Genomic DNA, 15,652 nt, shown 5'->3' with positions numbered 1-15,652 from the left:
ATTGTGTTATCGTTTCCTAGTATAGTAACCCAAGTAAGACGTTTGGAGCATTGGTAGTTATTGACCGTCAGTTTCTACAGTTTCAGCCATTGCCTTCAGGGAACACATGTGTCGTCTCACGAATGTATTGCAGAGTCATTCAGAAAATATAGGCGTTAGAAGCTCAGAATACAAGTTTTCAGTGAAATAACTCACCCCCAAATTCTTGTCAGTTACTGACTTTTTCTCTGCCCTAAAGTTATTGTAATTATGACATTATCTTTCACCTGTGCAAATTCAATTTGCCAGAAGTAAGATATTTTAACCATGAAGTTGACATTAATTATTTACCTGGTTATGGGCATGAAGCTGTGGCCTCTCTAGACTTACTTCACAGGAAAGGGGATGGATAAGTAATTGCTATTTATTCTAATATTTTCTAAGTACGGAAATGTGTCTGTTGTTTAAGTAGTTTTCCTCACAAGAGGTGAGTAAATAGCCATTCTCCCCAGATGAGGCACCAGTGGCAAACAAATAAGTCTCCACCACGTCTAGCCTTGTGGGCAGAAGTATCTTACTAGGGTGATTTTCAGGAGCGTGGGTGAAAGGTGACTTACATGAGCAGAGGTGACTCAAAAACAGCAGCCTCACCCAAAAGCCCCTGCCTCAAGAAAGCTGATTGTCTGTAACCCAGGGCTGGGGGCTTCAGGGATCTCCAGTGGAAGTCTCCCTGAAATCGCTTACTGCTCTTTATCAGCATCTATCTTGTCAATCTGTAATTTTCTTTCTTCCTTGAAAGAAATCGTGGAATAAGAGTTAGGACATCACACTTAAGACTCACACAGATATTATAGACGAGAAATAAGCAAGTGCAGAGACTGAAGAATATTACTAGAACTCAAGATTTTGTGCATGTTTCTCTACAGCCCACACTATGTTTAACACACTGAGAGGAAAAACAGCTTAGTTTATATTTAAGATAGATATGTTATAATAATAATAATAATAATAATAAATGCACTGTCCATAAGTAAAACATTCTGAAAGTATAAAATGTCAGTTTCCAGTCTCTGATCATAATCCAATGTAATTTTTAATATAAAATATATAAAATATATCCTTTAGGCTGAGCAAGAGGGCTCGGCAGGTGAAACACTTGTCACTCAAATCTGATGTCTGGAGTTCACCCCTAGAGTCCACACGGTAGAAGGAAAAAACCTGATCCCAAAAGTTGTTCTCCAACCTCTACATATTCATCATGGTTTGTGCTTGAACATATAGGCACACACCCACACAGCCACACACACACACGTACATACGGTAAACGTTGGAAACTGTAAACAGTAATGTATTCGTGTTCTATGTTGTTGTAGGAGTATAGAATGTAAGTTCAGCACAGCCCTCCAATGTTCCCTCGCCTCCACTTTGAAGCTCCCACCCTCCCACTAGTAACCTTTGTTTCCCTCCACAGTTTTCCTTCTACTCTCATGCCCCACATACATACATAATTTGATGGATTTGTCTTTCTGGAATGGTTTTAGTTCACTTAATATGATTTTCTCCAGATGTATCCATTTTCCTACAAATGACAGTATTTTCTTCTTTATATCTACTAAAAAAAAAACATTATTCATGTACAATACCTTTTCCTTATCTACTCCTTGGTTATTGGACTCCACAGTTGGTCCCACAACTTAGTTGTTGTGAATAGTACTGTAGATAAACATCAATGCGCAAGAATCCCTGTGATGTGGTGACCTGAATACTTTGGGTAAATCCCCAGAAGTGAAGGATGGGATGCGTATGTGGGGTGTTGTTGCTGATGTTGCCGTTTCATGTTGAGATCGCACGAAACTGACTTCCACGGTTGCTGAACTAGTTTCCATCAACACAGGCAGTGTGCACACTTCCTTCCCCTCTTGACTACATCCTTGCCAGCATTGCCAGTATTACTCTGATATCAAAGCTAAAAGTACAACACAAAAGTAGAACCATAGAGTGGCCACACTGGGCTAGGATGCAGAACAGTGCCGGGTCCATTTTATCCCTCGTCCTCACCAGCTGCAGCACTCAGGAAACTGCTCTTGCCCCTCGTCTAGACAGCATAGCAGAACTGCCTGGTGGGCAGAGGTGAGGGTGACCCAGTCCGATGTTTTGAGCCAAGGAGAGCTGTCCCCATTACTCCTCAGACATGTGGTAGCATGGGTAGAGGAGAGATGCCCTCTTCCACATCCCGACCATCAACACCCGAGACAGGTGGAGGAGCTGGCTGATAATTTTTGATATTTTGCTGATAAGCCTCTCCACCAACACAGCAATCCAAATCAAACCAAATAAGACCAAATTAGAAAAGCCCCAGTTTAATAGGTAAAGCGTTCCCGGGTGGTTCTAAGGCCCCCAGAGACAGGGATAGGAGACCAGAAAACCACACATATGTTTTCTAGGATGCAGCTTATATACCCTGTGGGAGTGGTCTTGAGCCTCTTTCGGGCAGGAGCTGTGTTTGGTGGGCTTTGAAGGGGCGAGTTTAGGGAAAGAGATGGGGGAGGGGAGTTGAGGTGGACCTTCCACCAGGACATTCCAGACTCTTTGGGTATAGAGATGCCAGGGTGTCAGGGGTTGAGGTGGAGCTGCCACCCAAACGCTGGCCCTGGGGTCATAGGAGTGGGAGAGTTGTCCCTACCCTTCAGCAGGTGCAGCACTCAGAAGAGAGGCCCCTGTACCTCACTGGGACAACACAATAGAGTTGGCCCTAATGGTGTAGGTATGGGAGAGTTGACCCTGAGGGTGTGAGGGCAGAGAACCGGCCCCACCCCTCAGTCATTCCTACAAGAGATGAATCAGCTGAGGCAATGCTGGAGATCTCACCCTGGTGGTGAGGACTGGAAAACTGGCTGGCAGACCATCCCTACAGCTGCCTGAAAGTTGAAAGGGCAAGGGCGCTGGTGGCTGGCGCTGGTTACTGCGTAGAAAGGCCAAGATCAAGACAGAACCCAGATCTGCTGGAGTGTGCAAAGGGACCTGACCCGCAGACCCAAAGCTGCAGGATCTCCATAACACGGAGCAACAACCGGATATCCAAGAAGAATCCTAGTGAGGGCCCAGCATCAACAGTGTAATAGAAACCAGGGTCTCGAACCAGACCAATGACTCTTTGCAATGAACACTTGCCAGTAGAGATACATGGACAAAGGGGGTTACTTCGTGACTCACTGTGTCACACTGCAGTTTCCATGACAAGATTTTGAATTTCCCCCCTTTTTTTTCTTCCCTTTTTTTGTCTTAATATTTGGGTTGTGAGTGGGCCGTGCAGGGGCAGAGGGAGGATGCTAAGAGATGGGGAATTGAATGGGATCAAGATACATGACATAAAAAACGTGTAGAATAAATAAAAAGAAAAAAAAGAAGCTTCCTTTTGCAGTACATGAGAATTACCATAGAGACCCACAAGTGGACAATGAACAGAGAGTGAGTGATTCTGGAGCACTCAGTCCTAAATGGAATGTTTTTTATCAAATCCCTCCCCTGAGGGTTGAGGGAGCTGTGCTGAAGAGGGGGCAGAAAGACTATAAGTATCTTCTAGACACTACAGGAATGATGCTCACAGCATCAGCAACAGGCACAGGGCTGAACAGATTCATGCTAGATATGGTCCCAATGCTGTGACGGGGCTGTGGACATGGGCTATCTGAAACTGACATCTGCTTGCAAAGGAAAAAGGAATTTTTTTTTTCTCAATAGAGTCTCACTGGGTATATTGCTGGAGACCAGCTCTGATGGGGTTCAGGTCCCAAAGAGGATGTGTAGAGTTTGTGGGGGGTTCGGAGGTTGGAGACAGACACAGTCTGATGGTGAATAGGGAGGAGAGTTTACTGATAAAAGAACACACCTTTTATACTCTATAGTTGTACATGGGGTTAAACAGGAGAAAGGAGGTGTGTGACTAAGGTGTGGCTTGAGACCAAGGTTTGAGGATGCTAACACTGACCTTGTCAATCGGCACCAGTGGTGTGTTAATGGAGGGCCACAAGCTCCTCTTCACAGAGATAATGACTCCCTTTTTAGCAAGCAGAAACTTTCCTCAAGCCCCCTAGGGAATGGGAACTTTTGTCTAAATGTCTGGCCTTGGGAAAAGGACTTTCTTGGGGGATCAAAAACTCTGTTACAGAATATTGCTATTTTTATATTACATGGCTAAAGCTTAAAGTGAGCAAAGATGAAGCTAGACAAATATTACTATGAATGAGCCTGAGCAGACCTTAGGAATTTGTAAATCTTATCAAATATACCTTATTTATCAAGCATGTGATTTGACAATCCTAACGACAACCACAATTGGAGCCAAATTTGAAGCAAGCTTGATTCTTTTTTATTGGGGTGCACCCAAGAGCTGAACAGCAACTGCCTCCAAAGTCAGGTTAAAGAGAGCAGTCCTGAATCCATCTCTGGGACCCCTTTCAAGGGGTAAAACAAATCAAGGTCGTGTGTTGGGGAAGGTCAGGTTCCAGGAAAGAGAGAGCAACTCAACTCTCATAGTAAGTAGAAACTTAATTTTAAAAATAATAATTTTAAAAATAAAGGCTCCTGCCTTCAAAACGGAGTCAGGCAGACTCCTCAATTACTTAATCTGAATTTTCTAGCAGCTTGGTGTTAACCTGTATGGGAGTAGGCAGAGATATCATGATATATGGTTCCACAGTTGGGGATTTTCTCCAACAAATTATTTTGTTTAGAGAGGCTGCCATTTTGCACATTTTTATCCTTCAAAGCACACAAAAAATTTCCCAGAGGAAAAGGCATAAGGGAACTTCCATAGCACATGGTGAGAATCATTAAAAAGGAAAATAAAATGATGCTTGAGAATTGTGATCTGCAAAGTAGAAATGCTGTAACTTTGTCAAGCAGCAATGGTCATCACGTGTTCTATGCCAGTATATTAACCATACTTGAGTGAGGCCCCATGTCCAGGAATAGATGGCCAAGACGGCCAACACAAAAGGAACTCTTCTAAGATATTTTTGTAGAATTTTTGTCTTTTTTTGCTTTGCTTGAATATATTTTTTTTCTTACTTGTCTTTTGCTTGCATTTTAGAGTTTCTAAGTTTGACTTTTATGGGTTTTGTTTTGTGTGTGTCGTGTGTGTGTGTGTGTGTGTGTGTGTGTGTGTGTGTGTGTGTGTGTGTGTGTGTTTTTGTATGTGTGTGTATTGTTGTTGTTGTTGTTTGTCTTTTGGTTTCTAAAGATAGAGAAAGAAAGGACATGGAGTTGAGTAGATGGGGAGGTGAGAGGACCTGGAAAGAGTTGGGGGAGAGAAAACCATGATCATAATATACTGTACAAATTTTTTTCCAGTCAAGAAAAAATAAAATAAAATCATAGAATAACACCCCTGATTAACATAGAGGCAAAAATCCTCAAAGTACTTGCAAACCCAATTCAAGAAAACTAAAAAATTTCCATTTACCTTATCAATAAATGTGGAAAACTAGACAAAATCCAACATCAGGTCATGATAAAAGCCTTGAAAATACTAGGAATACAGGGGGAAAAATTCTATATCATGAAGGCTGCATGTCAAAGCTATAATAAATAATATTCTAAGTAAGGAAATCTCTCAGCTTTTCCACTTTTCTGGGAACTAGTGATGTCAACAAGGGGGTCAACTTTCTGCAGTCTTATTCAACACAGTGTGTGAAGTCTTCTTTCAAGCAGTAAACAAGAGAAGGAAATAGAGGAATACGAACAAAATTCTTGCACCTTTCTGAGCTTCCTGAATTCTCTATGTTGCCTTTAATTGGTGAGCCTCATGAACCTCCCTCCTCCATCCTGAACAGTACATTCCAATTTGGAGAAAATAGCTACACATGAGCATCTTATAAGAAATGGAAACTAGAAGAGAAAACGCAGCTAATTTCCAGGCTAGATACAATCAAAATTGTTCCACTCACATCCTGGAAATGTCTCTGTAGTCCACCACAGCTTCCGAAACCATCAGACCTTTGCAAACACTCCTTATTCTCATCTACTCCTGCACAGAAAGTTCTCTCCATTCTAATTCTTCTCCCATTCAGGCCAATTTTTGGTTAGAGTAAAGTCCCATTCTACTAGCAATAACAAGAATGTGGGATAAAATTAGAAACTTGCTTCCATTGTCTATAATATGACAACGGTAGAGGGATGTCACTTGCAAATTTAAAGATAAATATCACTTTTCTTTTCTTTCTTTTTTTTTTTTTTGGTTTTTCAAAACAGGGTTTCTCTGTATAACAGTTCTGGCTGTCCTGGAACTCGCTTTGTAGACCAGGCTGGCCTAGAACTCACTGAGATCCACCTGCCTCTACATGCTGTGGGATGGTCTGTATGTCAAATGTGTTACTGATTGGTCAATAAATAAATCACTGATTGGCCCGTGGCCAGGCAGGAAGTGTAGGCGGGACAAGGAGGGGAATAGAGCTGGGAAGTGGAAGGCTGAGTCAGAGAGACACCGCCAGCCGCCATGATGACAAGCCGCATGTGAAGATGCCGGTAAGCCATGAGCCATGTGGCAAGGTATAGATTAATAGAAATGGATTAATTTAAGCTGTAAGAAGAGTTTGCAAGAAGCCTGCCACGGCCATACAGTTTGAAACCAATATAAGTCTCTGTGTTTACTTGGTTGGGTCTGAGCGGTTGCGGGACTGGCGGGTAAGAGAGATTTGTCCTGACTGTGGGCCAGGCAGGAAAACTCAAGCTACATCTACCTCCTAAGTACTGGGATTAAAGTGGTGTGCCACCATGCCCAGCTAAAAATAACTTTTCTATCTTGGGAAGTCCTTACTTGTAGATCACATCTCCTCAGCTAAAACAAGCTACCATGTTGTCCAGCAATGCTTTAGAAAGGCACATCTAAATTTAATTATAAATAATGAGCCTCCGAGTCTGATCAGAAGTATTCCTTGGGTAAGTCTTGAGATAATTGCCACCTGGCTAATATCTAAGTTGCCAGCTAAACAGGAGACTTTGAGACAAGCCACCCAGCTAAGATGATCCTGGATTCATGACCTATAAAAACATAAGAAAACAAATGTTTATTTATAATTTCTATATTTGAGGATTATCTGCTAAGTAACAATAGATAGGTAATATACACTCCATGAATTCAATGCCCATGATTATAATAAATAACATAGCAATGTTCACGAAAGTACAATGATACCTTACTGGCTCAATATTGTACTGTGCAACAGCCCTTTTGATCAAGGACATATGTAGAGAGCATTCTTAGATAGTTTGACATACCTATGCTCTTCTAAAACCGGATGTGAATGGCCTCACTATACTGGTTATAGCCTATTCAACTTTTTATTCTGGTACTATTGGAGCTTGCAGTATGCATTCTACCATGGAACTATAGCCCTAGTCCTCCTTCAACCCTTCAATTATAAATTATAACTTTTCTTAATTCTTCAGAGAGATAAAACAGATACCCTCAGGTGAGAATTCCTTCCACTTACATAGTAGATTTATTGATTTCACTATGTCTTCAACTATACTTTTTCTTCCTGTGTTCAGAAAGATAATTGCCATATCTCAGAAGTCTTCTGTCTTAGAGTTTTATTGCTGTAGAGACACTGCTGTGGAATATTAGTTGGGGATTTGTTTATGCTGTGGAACATTTGTTTAATGATATAAAGATGTGCTGCATTCTTTTAGGTTGCATTTGTTTAACTGTGTTAAACAAACAGAAGCTGTGTCACTTTGCCTGTTTAAAAGACCTGATTGGTCTAATAAAGAGCTGAACAGCCAATAGCTATTCAGGAGAAAGGAAAGGCAGGGCTGGCAGGCAGAGAGAATAAGTTGGAGGAGAAATCTGGGAAGAGGAAATCAAGGAGCAAAAGAGGAGAAGAGGACATCAGGGGCCAGCAACTCAGCTACACAGTAATCCATGGAGTAAGAAGTAAAGAAAGACATATAGAATAGAGAAAAATAAAAGGCCAGAGGCAAAAGGTAGATACGATAATTTAAGTTAGGAAAAGCTGGCTAGAAATAAGCCAAGCTAAGGCCAGGCATTTATAAGTAAGAATAAGACTCTGTGTATTTATTTGAGAGCTGGGTGTCGGGCCCCCAAAGAGTAAGAGTAAAAATCAAAATGACAACAAAACAAATACAAGACACTGTGACCACAACAATGCTTATAAAAGAAAATATATGTTTGGGGTGGCTTACAGTTTCAGAGGTTTAGTCCATTGTCATCATGTCTGGAAGCATGGTGGTGTGTAGTCAGATATGATGCTGGAGAAGTATCTGAGAGTTTAGCAGGAAGAGAGTGACAACGGACCTGGCGTGGGCATTTGAAACTTCAAAGTCAACCCCCAGTGACATACTTCCTCCAACAAGACCACACCAACTCCAACATGGCCACAACTCCTCATAGTGCCACTCCCTATGAGTCTTCCACAAGTAACTTGATAATTACTTTTAAAATTTGTATTTTATTTTTATTACATTTATTCATCTTAAAAGGAAAGATGCCACTACATGCAATTGGATGTCAGAGAACATCTTGAGGGAGTCCATTCTCTCCTTCCACTCTGTGGGTCCCAGGCATTGAACACAGGTCATCCTGCCTGGTGGAAAGCACCATTATACACAATGAGCCATCTCAGTTCTTACTCCCATTGACTTTCATACCAATAGTGCTTCCAGATTGTTTTCATCAGTTTACAGATTTCATATAGTAATAAATGTCCTAAACCTTCAAAGCAAGAATTTGCATTTCACATTTCCCTTTCATTATGAATCTTCCTTACAGTAGCTACCACATTCACTTTACTTCCTCACTTTCCTCAAATTTCTCACCTGACTCCCTTCTTGTTCTCATAATTCCACTGGGAAAGTTCATAGCCAGGGTCACTAAAGACATTGTTCCAAAGTTGAGTGAATTTGCCTCAACTTCCACTGTCAGCATTGTTTTAAACCCATCCTGGGCTCCAATTTGAAAACTATTTCTATTTTGATTTCTGTTTTACCACCTTCTCCCAGGTATAATTTCATCTACCTGACCATGCCCCAGTCTCCTTTGTTAGTCTTTAAGCCATGTGACCTTGAAGGATCAAGTGTTAGCTCTACTTACAGTGTTTCTCTACTATCATTTCCTTGGTGTATTCGCTCCTTTTCTGTTGCTGTGTTAAAACAGCACAATCGAAAGTAACTTATGGGAGAGTTTATCTAGGCTTACAGTTTCAGAGGGTTAGATTCCATAATGCCAGGGCCAGCATGGCAGCAGGCAACTAGAGCAGGAAGCTGGGAGATAGTAGTTTTGACAGCAAGCATGTAGCAGAGAGAAGAGCAAACTGGAAATAGGGTGAGGCTATACACTCTTACAGCTTAACCTCAACAACATACTTCCTTCAGCAAGACCATGTAGCTAGAGTTTTTCTGCCTGGCCCACAGTCAAGACAAATCTCACCTGCCAGTCCTGCAGCCACTCAGATCCAACCAAGTAAACACTGAGACTTATATGACTTACAAACTGTATGGCCATGGCAGGCTTCTTGCTAACTGTTCTTACAGCTTAAATTAATCCATTTCTATAAATCTATACCTTGCCACATGGCTCATGGCTTACCGGCATCTTCACATGCTGTTTGTCATTGTGGCGGCTGGCAGTGTCTCTGACTCAGCCTTCCACTTCCCAGCTTTATTCTCCTCCTTGTCCCGCCTATACTTCCTGCCTGGCCACTGGCCAATCAGTGATTTATTTATCGACCAATCAGCAACACACTTGACATACAGACCATCCTACAACAAGACCATGCTTCCTCAACCTCTGCAAACAGTGCCACAACCTGAGACCAAATGTTCAGGTGCCTGAACCTATGGGGAACATTTCTCATTCAAACCGCAGCATTCCAATCCCTGGACCCCATAAGCTTGCGGTCAAAGTATAACACAAAATGCATTTAATCCAACGCCAAAAGCCCCTCTACAGCCTTAACATTAAAAAAAAAAAACTGTTTAGAAGTCAAAATTCTATAGTATCCTCTGAGATTAAAACAATATAATAATTTTAGCCCTCTGTAAAATAAAGCAAATTACATACTTCCAATATGTATTGGCACAAAATATATATTACTATTCAAAAAAGAAGGAATATGTGTTTTGTGAAGAATAGTGGACTTAGGGAAGATGAAAACCCAGCAGAGCAAACACCAAATCCTATAACTCCATGCCAGGCGTCTAATGGTTTAGACTGTTCTCCCCTCCAGCTTTGCAGTCTGAAACATACATCTCGCTCTTGAGTTGCTTCTACACTCTGTGTGCACTACACCTTTGCAGACATCGCATGGTTCCAGAAACTCCAACAACTTGGGTGTAGCTGGAGATTTCTCCAGTCCTGCCTGGCCCACAGTTAGGACAAATGTCTCTCACCTGCCAGTCCCACAGCTACTTAGACCCAACCAAGTAAACACATAGAGACTTATATTGTTTACAAACTGTATGGCCGTGGCAGGCTTCTTGTTAGTTATCTAGTTCTTATATCTTAAATTAACCCATATCTATTAGTCTATAAATTGTCATGTGGCTCATGGCTTACTGGTATCTTTACATGACACTTTCCATGGTGGCGGCTGGCAGCATCTCCCTACTCAGCCTTCCTCTTCCCAGAATTCTCCTCTCTCCTTGTCCTGCCTATACTTCCTGCCTGGCTACTGGCCAATCAGTGTTTAATTTATTAACCAATCAGAGCAACACATTTAACATACAGAACATCCCACAGCACTTGGGGTTAGCTTCATGAACCGTCCACTTGAGGACTCTTGCCTTCTCAGAGGGGAACACCTCTTCCACATACTGCCTGGTCTCAGCAGCTCTCTGAAACTGCAGTAGAAGAATCCACAACTTCCTCATTTTTAAAGAGAGATCCCTTAGATCTCTAAAGCCAGAATCACACTGAGCATACTGGGAAGTGACTTGTTCAAACCAGCACATGGGTAAAATACATTTATTAATGTTAAAGATCATGACAAGAATATTTATATACGTACATGTATTGATGTGTATGTGTGCTAGTCACATATGTTTCTTCAGCCACGTTCCCCCCTCCCAACTCTTGATGTTTAAATGGTAACTTAATTAACATCTCTTCTAAATGTGCATCACAGTTGTCTTAAAGTTAGGGTAAGAGTCCAGTGGTGGTGGCACACTTGGGAGGCAGAGGCCTTCAGATCTCTGTGAGTTCAAGGCAAGCCTGGTCTACAGAGAAAGTTCCTGGACAGCCAAGGCTACATAGAGAAACCCTATCTAGAAAAACAAAACCAAACAACAACAACAAAAGATTTACAGTAAGAAGAAAAACTCACTACTGGAAACAATTTTTATTTAATTCTTTCAAGAAATAACATACTTATTGTGCTGTATAGTTTTATGTCAACTTGACATAAGCTAAAGTCACCTGAAAGGAGGGAACCTCAATTAAGAAAATGCATCCATAAGGTCTGGCTGCATGAAAGCCAGTAGGACATTTTCTTAATTAGAGATTGATAAGAGAGGACCCAGTCCATTATGGGTGGTGCCACCCCTGGGCTGGTGGTCCTGGGTTCTACAGCAGAGCAGGCTGAGCAAGGCATGATGGACAAACCAGTGAGCAGCACCCTTCCATGGCCTCTGCATCAGCTCCTGCCTTCAGGTACCAGCCCTGTTTGAGTTTCTGTCCTGACTTCCTTCCATGATGAAAAGTACTGCGGAAGCATAAACCAAATAAACCTTCCCCTCCCCAAAATGTTCTTGGTCATGGTGTTTCATCTCAGCGATAGAAACCCTAATAAGATCAGTATATATCTAACTAATAATAAAAATATGTTTACTCACCTCCAATATCTTTTCTTTTTTGTGTTGTTTTTTTCAAGACAAGGTTTCTTTGTGTTGTTTTGGTGCCTATCCTGGATCTTGCTCTGTAGACCAGGCTGGCCTCGAACTCACAGAAATCCGCCTGGCTCTGCCTCCCAAGTGCTGGGATTAAAGGCCTGCACCACCACTGCCCAGCCAATATCTTTTCAATGATAAGTGTTACCTGTTCTGTCATGATTTGATTTTCCATGCTGCTGTAAATTCCCAAAGACTTGCTGCCTTCAATAATGTTTTGTCACTCATGGTGCTGAAGGCTGGTAGTCAGCACAAACAAACAAACAAAAACCCACTGGTACCTATGGAATTGGTTCTTTGAAATACTTTGTCTGTCTGTCTGTCTGTCTATTGGTGATATTTTATTTGTATTAAAATGTTATTTGTATGTTAATAAATAAAGTTGCTCGGGGGTCAGGGCTATTAGAAAGCCATAGGAAAGCCGGGCAGTGGTGGCATACGCTTGTAATCCCAGCACTTGGTAGGCAGAGCTAGGTAAGTTTCTGTGTGTTCAGGGATACAGCCAACATTGGAGACACACACCTTTAATCTCAATACCAAACATAGAAGACCTGGAGGTCTGTACAGACAGGCAGTGACCAGGCGGTCATGTGGTTGGGTTTACAACCAATGAGAAGGCAGAACAGAAAGTCTATATAAAGACTTTAACACAGGGGTAGCTCTCTTTCGGAGAGGTAGGACCACCGCAGGAGGAAGGGTAAGGTTTTAGCTCTTAGCTCTGACCTCTTGGCTTTCTTCTTTGCATTGGTTCTGTGTTTATTATTTAATAAGACGGTTGGTTACATCTACAGCCTATCTATCTATCTATCTATCTATCTATCTATCTATCTATCTATCTATCTATCTATCTATCTATCTATCATCTCTCTCCCTCCCTCCCTCTCTCTCCCAGCCTCTCCCCTTCTTCCCAGTCCTCTTCCCTCTCTTCCTCCCTTCCTCCTTCCCACTCAATTAAATTATAGACTTTTGCCCATCTAATCTCTTGTTGCCTCTTCAAATGAAGCCAAGGCAGTATAACTCTGCCACAAAAAATGCAAATCTAATTATGACTTATTTCCTTTTTCATTGTTTTATTTCTTTCAAATGACGTAGATTTTACTTTGGCCCTTCTACCTGATATTCAATATTCTTTCTTAATCTACTTCTAATAAGTTATATCCAAGGAGGAAAATGAGTGAATTTGAAACAAATAGAATTTTTAATTTTACTTCTCATAGAAACACAATAAATCAAAACTTTATTTGTAGCTTATTGCTGGTTTATATTGAAATGATAAACAGGTAAAACATGGTAGTCAACTTGCTTCCTTGTACAAGAGAGTTCTTTGTAATAAATACATATGTGTGTGGATGTGGATGTGTGGGTATGTGAGAAGACCCTGACTTAAAACATCAGTCATTTGTTTTTATCTCAAATATGCAAACCAAGGAGGGTTTTGTTGATGCACTGGCTTGTCTTGGGACTTCTGAGTGTTTATGTCCTGGATGGCTCCTTGGTTAACTTTCTCTTGGTGCTAGTTGTTCTCTAAAGGACCAGCAAGACCTGTAACACAGGATGTGCTAGGACTTCTTCATTTGGGCCTGTCCATGGGATGCTTGGCTTTCTAATATTATTGTCACTGTCTTCCAGCAGCGAGGGCTTCAAAATAAAGGAGGAAAGATATGTGTGTATTTTTTTTTTTTTTTTTTTTTTTTTTTTTTTTTGGTTTTTCGAGACAGGGTTTCTCTGTGTAGCTTTGCGCCTTTCCTGGAACTCACTTTGTAGACCAGGCTGGCCTCGAACTCACAGAGCTCCACCTGGCTCTGCCTCCCGAGTGCTGGGATTAAAGGCGTGCGCCACCACCGCCCGGCGATATGTGTGTATTTTAAAGGCTGTGTCTGAAAATTGGTACAGCATCACATTTGAAGTTATTTGTCAGTCAATAAGTTTTCATAAATTAGAGTACTGAAAAGGGGCAAGAACTTCAGGGAAGGGGAACTATGCCTCTATGTCTTCATTTAATCATTTTATCGATGGAAGGGAGGAAGCTAAAATGTATGGTGTATAGTGAATCCTTGATTTTTTTGTTCATGGTGGTATCATCCATAGTCAGTATTGTCTGAATATCTGACATGCTTCCCATGTCAATGGCCAGCTTTAAGTGCATTGGGCTCTGCTACTTTGACAATAACAAAAGTAGAACATTTTCTCAATTAGAATGCTAATTTCTAGAAGCAGCAGTATTATCTGATATGCCCAGGCATTTTGGACAGTTCTGAGTAAGTATTTTTCTTCTAGTTTACCAGTTGGGAGTCTTGTAAATGTGGCAGAATGTTGTTAATCAACTAGCCTATGTTTACTTCCTTTTGTCCAGGAATATGAAAGATTATGCTAAGTTCATTATAATAAAAAGCATATTCATGGTGCCTTGAATTCTTTTCTCTATTAACAGCAGTGGGTCTTAGGGTAACAGTATGGCTTCTTGGCATAACTATTTTGACTTCTGTGGGTCAACATTTTGGTTTCTGTAAATTCACAAATCACACATTCAGAAACTTACTCCATAATTTGGATACCAATTCTGAATTTATTAAACTATGTTTTGAATAAATCAGTGTGTCTTTTTAAAATAGATATAGCATCTATCATCTCCATCTGTCCCACTTATTTTAGAAGACTTTTTCAGATTATTAAAAAGTTTCAGAAGAATATTTAATTTCTTCAAGCTTGATGCAATTTTATGGACCAAGACAGATACTAGGATTAACATGAAGTGAATAAAGGGATTTTTAAAAATGAATTATTGCCTATCATTTCACTCATAGCCATTGCTGGCCCTTATTTTTACTATCAAAAATTATTCCCTTGTGTATTCAAGGAGGAATTGAAATAATACCTCTCTTTCTCTTCTATTACCACAAAGCCTTCTGTGCCATGGCAATAAGAAATTTTCAGAACTCTTGTACTTCTAATTTTAAAATTCTTGTTTTTATTTAATCCTTCTTTCTATAGCCTTGCTTTTTAATGCTTAATGTATTTATTTTTTGTCTAGCCTTTGTGTTCCATGTGTTGAAAATCTTCCATTGCCTTGGTCTTAATTGACAACAATTTATATATAATTACTTTACAATTTATTTCACTCACATTAATCTTTAATTCAGGAATAGATTACTTTATTAGATATTTCAAGACTCTTTCAGGACAATTTGTAATATTCCTTGTATGCATTCAAAAATTTTAATAGTGTAGAGAACATTATTTTTTAAATTTTCCACTTATTAGTTGTGGGTATGTGTGTGGGGTGGGCTGGTGTGTGTGTTTGCATACAATAGCACATGTGTGGAGGTCAGAGGACTGTTTTCAGAAGTCTGTTCTCTTCTTCTGTCACAGGATCTAGAGATCAAACTTTGGTCATAGAGCTTGCACAGTAAGCATTATTTGAGCTGAACCATCTTACCAGCTCTACTACAGAGAATTTAACACTTCTAATTCATTGAAATGCATTTTGTTAAATAAAATTAATATTTTCTTTTGGCTATTGGCAATTAAATCTTGGGCATTTTTACTGTTTCTTTTAGAATTCTTATCTCTTCCAAAAAGCCACATGCCCACCTTCAATGATTCCTTCAATGTCAGCATCTGAATGAATTTTTCTATGATCCAGAACACATTCAGTCAACAATATTGTGAAGTTGAGGCTTCTCAGATGGCAAGTAAAAGACTCAAATGGCATATTAATCCTTAGTTCATTAAGTGTAAAGCAATTTTTAATGACTCAAAAAAAGGAGAC

The sequence above is a fragment of the Peromyscus californicus genome, unplaced genomic scaffold, assembly GCF_007827085.1.
Source record: "Peromyscus californicus insignis strain IS unplaced genomic scaffold, ASM782708v3 Scaffold_19__1_contigs__length_69161282, whole genome shotgun sequence".
NCBI classification, from domain to species: domain Eukaryota; kingdom Metazoa; phylum Chordata; class Mammalia; order Rodentia; family Cricetidae; genus Peromyscus; species Peromyscus californicus.
The sequence above is the reverse complement of the archived record's forward strand: the minus strand, read 5'-3'. Positions refer to the sequence as shown.